General features: G+C 38.2%; 1 pseudogene; it reads right to left on the bottom strand.

Annotated features, from left to right (window-relative positions):
- Positions 1–530: 530 nt before the first annotated feature.
- Positions 531–3,849, bottom strand: LOC136665116 (immunoglobulin lambda-1 light chain-like; annotated as a pseudogene).
- Positions 3,850–7,582: the final 3,733 nt, after the last annotated feature.

Below are 7,582 nucleotides of genomic sequence, written 5' to 3' on the forward strand. Positions count from 1 at the left end.
AATCTCTCACTGGAGCCTGACATTTGAATTCACTCTCTGTACTGCACTTGTCAGGACAGTGACCACTGACTCTGATCTGCTTTAGATCATTATTTTTCATTTCCAGTGACATTATCAGTGACCACAGGTTTCAAAACATCTCAGTGTAGCTGAATGTCCATATCTCTCTTCACTCTACAGTCAGTTTATAATCTTATCATTTTATAATCCTGTAGAAACATGTTTCACTCCTTTAGTCATTCTCACTCTTATTTTTACATGTGTTTCATTAAGCTGCTGAGGTCTCTGATTAATATCTAAAACATTATACTGGACTCTCCATCACCATGAAAAATGAACAACAGTTTCTTTAGTAATGCATTTTATTAAACTTCAGCAAACAAACATGTTATAAAACAGAAAAGATAAATGACTACGTCAGCAGGAGATGATCCAGTGTTTGTTAATGACGTCAGCGTTCTGTCGCTACACATTAAACTACTGTTTCTATGAAGCTCTGTTACTGTGAAGAATAAAAGAGTGAAGATGCATCAGATGTGATCAGGTTCAGACGATACATTCAGACTTCTTCAACTTTTTACTGGCGGTTTTTGAGGCAGAAGACACTTGACACGTTACGTCTTTATCTTTCTCCCACTCTGACCTCTCAATGGTCAAAAAGCTGCTCAGTCTGAATTTCTTATTGGTTTGCTGCTCTGCAGAGCCAGTGCTCACTCCACTGCTGACCGCTTTACTGTCCACCAGCCAGCTCACATCGGCAAACCCAGTGGGCATATCACTGACCACACACACTAGAGTGGCTTTGTTAGACTTCAGCTCTTCACTGGACGGAGGGAAGAGGGTCAGAACAGGGGCCGGGGCAGAAGTGTCTGATCAGAGAAACAGATAAAGACATGATTTAATACACTACAAACAATGAGAATTAAAGACTGTTTGATTGACTGTTGGCTGTTATTGAACGTATAATGATGTCCTGATAGTAAACACCTATACATTTAATAAAACTCTATATGGTGTTACAGTGAGGAGGATTACAGGGAGACACCATGAAAAAGCATTTTTGTTTTCTGACTTTCAGCATGTTTTGCTTAAATTGTAACAGTTTTTCTCAGAAGTTTAAAATGCTCAGCTGATGTTATTTTTCATACTCTAAGTAAATATAAGCAGGAATATTTTAAAGACACACACTCAATTATGGCCCAGTCTTCAGTATGAAAGGCACAACATTAAATTATTTTAAATTTATTTTGTAGACAATAAGATACTGCCCAAATTCTACTCAGACCTCATTTATGTCCTTTTCCTTGTAATATGTGTTAAATCCAGCAGATAATTAGTGACTTTAAAATCTGAGATGTGTGTTCTCTGTAGAGAACTGGAACTTATTTTCAGTTAGAAAATCAACAGAACGTAGCACCCAAACATTTGCAGCAGACGTTATATAGAACAATGTAACTTCAGCAACAGCTGATTTAAAGCATAGTTTTGAAATAAGAAAACTGTTTACATATTTATCAGCAACCATAACACACAACAGAGCAAAACAGGTTTAGATTCTGAAATTATAGACTGTTTATCATCCTTTATTTCATGTCTGTCTCCAAGTTTAAATCTCTATCAATCATTTTTATCAAACAATAAACAACAAGACAAATAAAATCCTTATTCTGTGTTATAAAGTGCTCTCAGAAAAACGGTCACATATTCAGTACGTTATTTAGGGACAATAATTGTACCATATTCTCTATTAACTGTAGATTTTTAAGCTGTGTTCATTTCATCTGCACACATTCTTTTCACAATTCTGTAATAAAAGTTCACAAATATTCACCTCTCCTTCTGGAGAAGACAATGTAATATAACTTTAAGGAACACAACTAGAATTAAAAGCACTGTTGTAATGTTAAATGTTTCACACTCTGTGTTCCATTAGTCACAATGATGTATAGTACATTGTTTCTGACGCTGCAGCAGTTTGTATTAAAGCTGAGTCTGAAACATTAAATGAGTGAAGTGTAGATAAAGAGAAGAGTTTCTTACCGGTGACGAACAGCTTTGTTCCTTGTCCGAATACCACAGTGCTTCATTTCATATTGTCACCCGTACAATAACCTCCTCAGTTTCAGAAGTGAAAGTAGCTTCAGCTCTCTCTTCTACTGTCTGTGATCAGCACTGAGTCCTTCCACATCCCGTTTCAGTTTCTGGGAATTCCACAGCTCTTTTCTCCTGGGATTTCTTCCCACTTTCAGCTCAAGAGACCTGCACTCCACGGTTCACTTTTCTGCTGAAGATGAGAAATGTGTTCAGTCAGATGGAGAAATCAGTTTGAACTAAGTCTCCTCTCTGGACCTTATTGATTTATTTATTATATCATGTATTTACTCTTTACTTTATTTCAGTGTTGGGTTTTACTGTATGTGAACACTACTAACAAAAAGCTGTGTACATGTTGCATGTTTAGAAACAGAATGTTGTATAAAACTAAAGTATTTAAAAAAAAAAAAACATAATACCATAATTTGTCCATTTTAATAAATAGGGGAAATAATGGTATAAATAGGGCAGCACGGTGGTGCAGCAGGTAGTGTCACACAGCTCCAGGGAGCTTCTCTAACCTGATATTGTTCCAGTAAAAGTACGTGAGGTATGAATTGTTTAAGCTTATCTTCAGCCTGACTGAGCAGACAGAGAGCAGCCAGAGAGCAGTCCTTTATGGTCATTGTTGTGGAAAAAGATGTAAGACACTGCAGAAGTGTCATATTGATAGATGACATCCAATGATTTTCATTTAGTGATAACAATTTGATTTGTTTAAAGAGCATTATAGAAGCATTATAGAAGCATTTCTATTTTAGATTTTAATATAACAAATAAGAAATCATGTATTTAATCAATATTCATTCATTCATTCATTCATTATCTGTAACCGCTTATCCAATTCATGGTCGTGGTGGGTCCAGAGCCTACCTGGAATCATTGGGCACAAGGCGGGAATACACCCTGGAGGGGGCGCCAATCCTTCACAGGGCAACACAGACACACATTCACTCACACACTCACACCTACGGACACTTTTGAGTTGCCAATCCACCTGCAACGTGTGTTTGTGGACTGTGGGAGGAAACTGGAGCACCCGGAGGAAACCCACGTGGACACGGGGAGAACACACCAACTCCTCACAGACAGTCACCCGGAGCGGGAATCGAACCCACAAACTCCAGGCCCCTGGAGCTGTGTGACTGCGTATTTAATCAACATTTCTTTTCAAAATTGTTTTTCTTGTTGCCTGCCTTTTAATGCGGATATATTTATTTCAATAAATGTAAACAAATTTAAAATGTTAAACATTCCTCTGCCATTTCAGTAGAGTAGTGCCACCCACTCTTTAGCAGAGTTGTCATATGTCTGACAGTAATACACTGCAGAGTCTCCTACCTCCACTGTATCAATAATCAAAGTGTAATCAGACTGAGATGAGTGTGTTGATGTGAATTTAGGAAACGAGAAGCCAGATCCATATTCGGGGAACTCCAGCTATGATAATTCCTTAACACAAACTGTGGGACCCCTCCTGGAACCTGTTTATACCACAGAGCTCGATAATTTTTAACAGACCCCAGGTTACAGTGCAGAGTGGTCTTCTCTCCTTTAGTGGCTGTGAGAACAGGGGGCTTCTGGGTCATCACAGTCACACCACTGACACCTGCAATAAAAGCAGCATCCATGTTACATTAGTTGATGCTCACATTAGATGGAGGTAAATGCTGAGGAGCTCCAGTGTTGTGAAATCTTACATGAGAGAGCAGTGAAGAGAGTGCAGAGTGCTGGCAGCATCTTGTCAGTGTGTGATGACTCTCTGTGCTGAGTGAAGAGATGAGCAGCTGGAGGAGCAGATAAAGGACAGAGAGCAGGGGTGTGCTATAAGACTCAGGAGGAGAGAGGGAGGGGGCTCTTTAACTTTGTTTATGAAACTTTGCTAATCAACTGAAGTTAGACCCCGTAAAACATTTATTTCTATGAGTACTTTTCTACATTGGATTGTGTTTGGATGGTGTTTGTTCTCTTCATAAACATTAGCATGATGTACAGTCAGATCAAACTTCAGTCTGGCTACTTTTAGCTTCTATTTATAGTGGCAGAGTATGTGTTTATTTCTTGGTTGTGCTCTGTTAATGATATTTTACAAAGACATGTTTAACCCAAAAACTATTTCTCTCAGATTTAGAGTGATGCCAAACAATCACTCATTTTAAATCTGAATGCTGCCACATGAAGTTGACATTCCTAGATTTAATGAGCTTTAATAAACTGTAGCAGTAAACACATCTCACTGCACTTTACAAAAACAGCTAAAGTCACTTATATTCACTTTAACATTAGATATGAAACCTGACTAAACAACTGAGGTCAGACCTGATATGTGACAGATGCACACTAAAAGGATGTGGATTATCCCTGGAATCAAATTTTTCATCCTTTAAATGTACAGTGTTTTTCAGTCACTGAGTGTCTGTAACCACTACAGGGTCACGGTGTCTATGGAGCCTATCTGGAATCACTGGACGTGTAGCAGACTTGAAACTGCGCTGGTCACAGAAGCAGGCACACGCACACCAGGGAGTGGAGATCTGGAGATTTATTCTGAATAAAACAGCATGGGGCACAGTAAGCTCATGCAGCAAATCAGCACCCTCTCTCACCCTACACCATACAGCATCCACTATGCTTCTCACGAACCCCTAATCATATAAAATGATTTTTACTGTTTCATATGAAGAGAATGAAATACACTGATGAGGGTTAATTTGCACCTGACCACAGATATGATGAATTTTGTGATACATGACAGTATTACATTAATTCACCTCATCTACTCATTAACAGTGTCAAACAAGTTCCATACAGAACCGTACAATGCTGAACTACTACAAAGAACTCAAAAACCCATGTGAGGAAAAATAATAATAAAAAATATAAATGAAATAATTACATGAATAAAATGTAATATTTTAATCGTATAGTGTTTTAAATACTACATTAGAGCCCGACAGATCTCAATATTTCATATAAACCCTTATTACAATCACACAACAATGAACATCCCTGAATAAAACAGCATGGGGCACAGTAAGCTCATGCAGCACATCAGCACCCTCTCTCACCCTACACTGGTAACGCCAAAGAAATGTGACCGTGTTATACATCGCCAAATATCGTTCATATTTGACACAAAACTGACATTCCAAACATTTTCTCCTGAGATATTATATTACACGTAATCACAATTTCATTATTTGGTGGCTTAATACTGCATTTTTCAAGGAAAGAGCGCAGCAGGTCTTACCCATACAGCATCCACTATGTTTCTAACGAATCCGGAGGAAAAACGCTGCATGTGCTTACTTTGCATGTTACATTAATTAAGACCCCAAATAAAACAGGTTCAGGGGAACCCAAAACGGTTAAGAAAATTTAACTTATTACACTTCAAGCATATAGAGACACACACAAAAAGAAATAAAGTTTTGGTGAAGTTCACAATAGCCATAATTAATTTATCACAACAAACAAAATAATTATAAAAAAAAAATAAACCAATTTAATCTCAGCTACAGATGCAAGGTAGGAACATGCCCTGGAGGGGGTGCCAGTCTTTACAGGGCGACATACACACGTGGACACTTGAGTCGCCAATCCACCTGCCAATTTATGTTTTTTTGACTGTGGGAGGAAACCAGAGCACCCAGAGGAAGTCCACGGGGAGAACACACCAAACTCCTCACAGACAGTCACCCGGAGCAGGACTTGCTTCCCACTAGACCCGTGAATGGTTAAAGAAGAAGAAGTTTGCTGATGACCAGATTATGCAGTGACCTGCTTCCTCACCTGACCTAAACCCTATTGAAAATTTCTGGGAAATTCAGAAGCAGCAAGTTTATTCAGGTTTACGGCCAAAATGTCTTATTTTTATGTAATTTGCATATATATGAAGAGGCTGAATTGTTGAGGTGACACTAGACTCTAAAATATAAAAAAAGAGCTTCTTGTTTGAGCCTGGAGGATAAATGGAGGTACACTGTGGTGATTTTTATAACCTAGAAAATATTCATTAGTAATAGTCATTTGTAGGACTAAAATTATCACGTCCCAGCCCATCAATCACTAATTTTAAATTTACATCTCACTACACTTTTCAAAAACACCAACTGTCTTATATTCACTTTAACTTTGTACATGAAACATAACTAAGCTGAAGTCAGACCATGTAAAACATTTATTTCATATTTAAACTGGGATTTAGACGTGAGAGATGCATACTGAAGTGATGTGGATTTTCTCTGTAATCAAATATTTATTCTTTCAGTGTACAGTGTTTTTCAGATACAGATTTATTTTTTAGATTTCACCACGATGTACAGTCAAATCAAACTTCAGTCTGGCTACATGTAGCTTCTATTCATAGTGAGATATTGTGTGTTTATATATAGGTGGTGTTTTATTTTACAAAGACTGACAGAAACTATCTGTTGGATTTGCATAAGTTTCCTGACCACGATCATGTACAGCTGGGTTTCCCCTCTGCAAGTTGAAACAGAGACAGTGTATGTTCATCTGTGACTTTAGTTACAATAAAGAAGAACGATTTACAATGATACACATGATTGAATAGCACATGCGTCTAAGTATTAAAGAATTACATGAAAATAACTGATACACTCATACACTTACTATTTCCACATTGATTATTGGCTGAGTTCTCTCTTGTGGAAATATCCAGGTCTGTGCACTTCACTCTGATCCTTCACTGCCACCTACCCCCTCTCCTCTCACATTAACATTAATTCACTCCATAGTCTGTCTATGAGAGAAAGGGGCAGAGGAAGAATGATAATTTATAAAACAAACTGCATCAAAGCAATTATGTCTCAATTTTGTGATATAAATATGAAACAATGTAAATAAACTAAAGTATTAAGAAATAAGAGAAAGAAAGTTGCTGGGTCAATCCCCTATAAAGGAGCAGGAGGTGTGAAGAAACAGAACTGTCTCTTCCCTCAACATCCATGGCTGATGTAGCCTTGACCAAGGCTCCTAACCCACAACTGCTCTGCACTGGGATGGCTGCCTTTCACTCTGGGGTGTGTAGACTCACTGCTCTAGTGCACTAGTGCATGTGTGTGTTTACTGGCACAGATGAATTAAATGAGGAAGTACAGTTTTGTTGTACTGTTTAAATTCAGCTCAGAGATGTGAAAAAAAACCCTGCTGGTTTCTTTGAAAGACATAAAAGGTTTTCAGTTGAAGTAAGATGTTCTTTCACTCACCCACCCACAGTCATTTTTAGGCCACAGCTGCCCCTCTGACTTTTGCAGACTGATTGTTTCAAGAAAAACATATGATGTAAGAACATTTTGGACTTATCTTAAAGCTGATGGAGCATCCAGAGTGTAGCCCTTCATGCTGATCAAGGATGAACAAGATATAAGACACTGCTTAAGTAGCCGTACTGAGAGATGATCATTCCAGAGTTGGGGGGCTTTATAAGAAAAGGCTCTTCCCCCAGCTGAGGCCTCCTGAATTC

The sequence above is a fragment of the Hoplias malabaricus genome, chromosome 13 (assembly GCF_029633855.1).
Source record: "Hoplias malabaricus isolate fHopMal1 chromosome 13, fHopMal1.hap1, whole genome shotgun sequence".
In the NCBI taxonomy this organism is placed as follows: domain Eukaryota; kingdom Metazoa; phylum Chordata; class Actinopteri; order Characiformes; family Erythrinidae; genus Hoplias; species Hoplias malabaricus.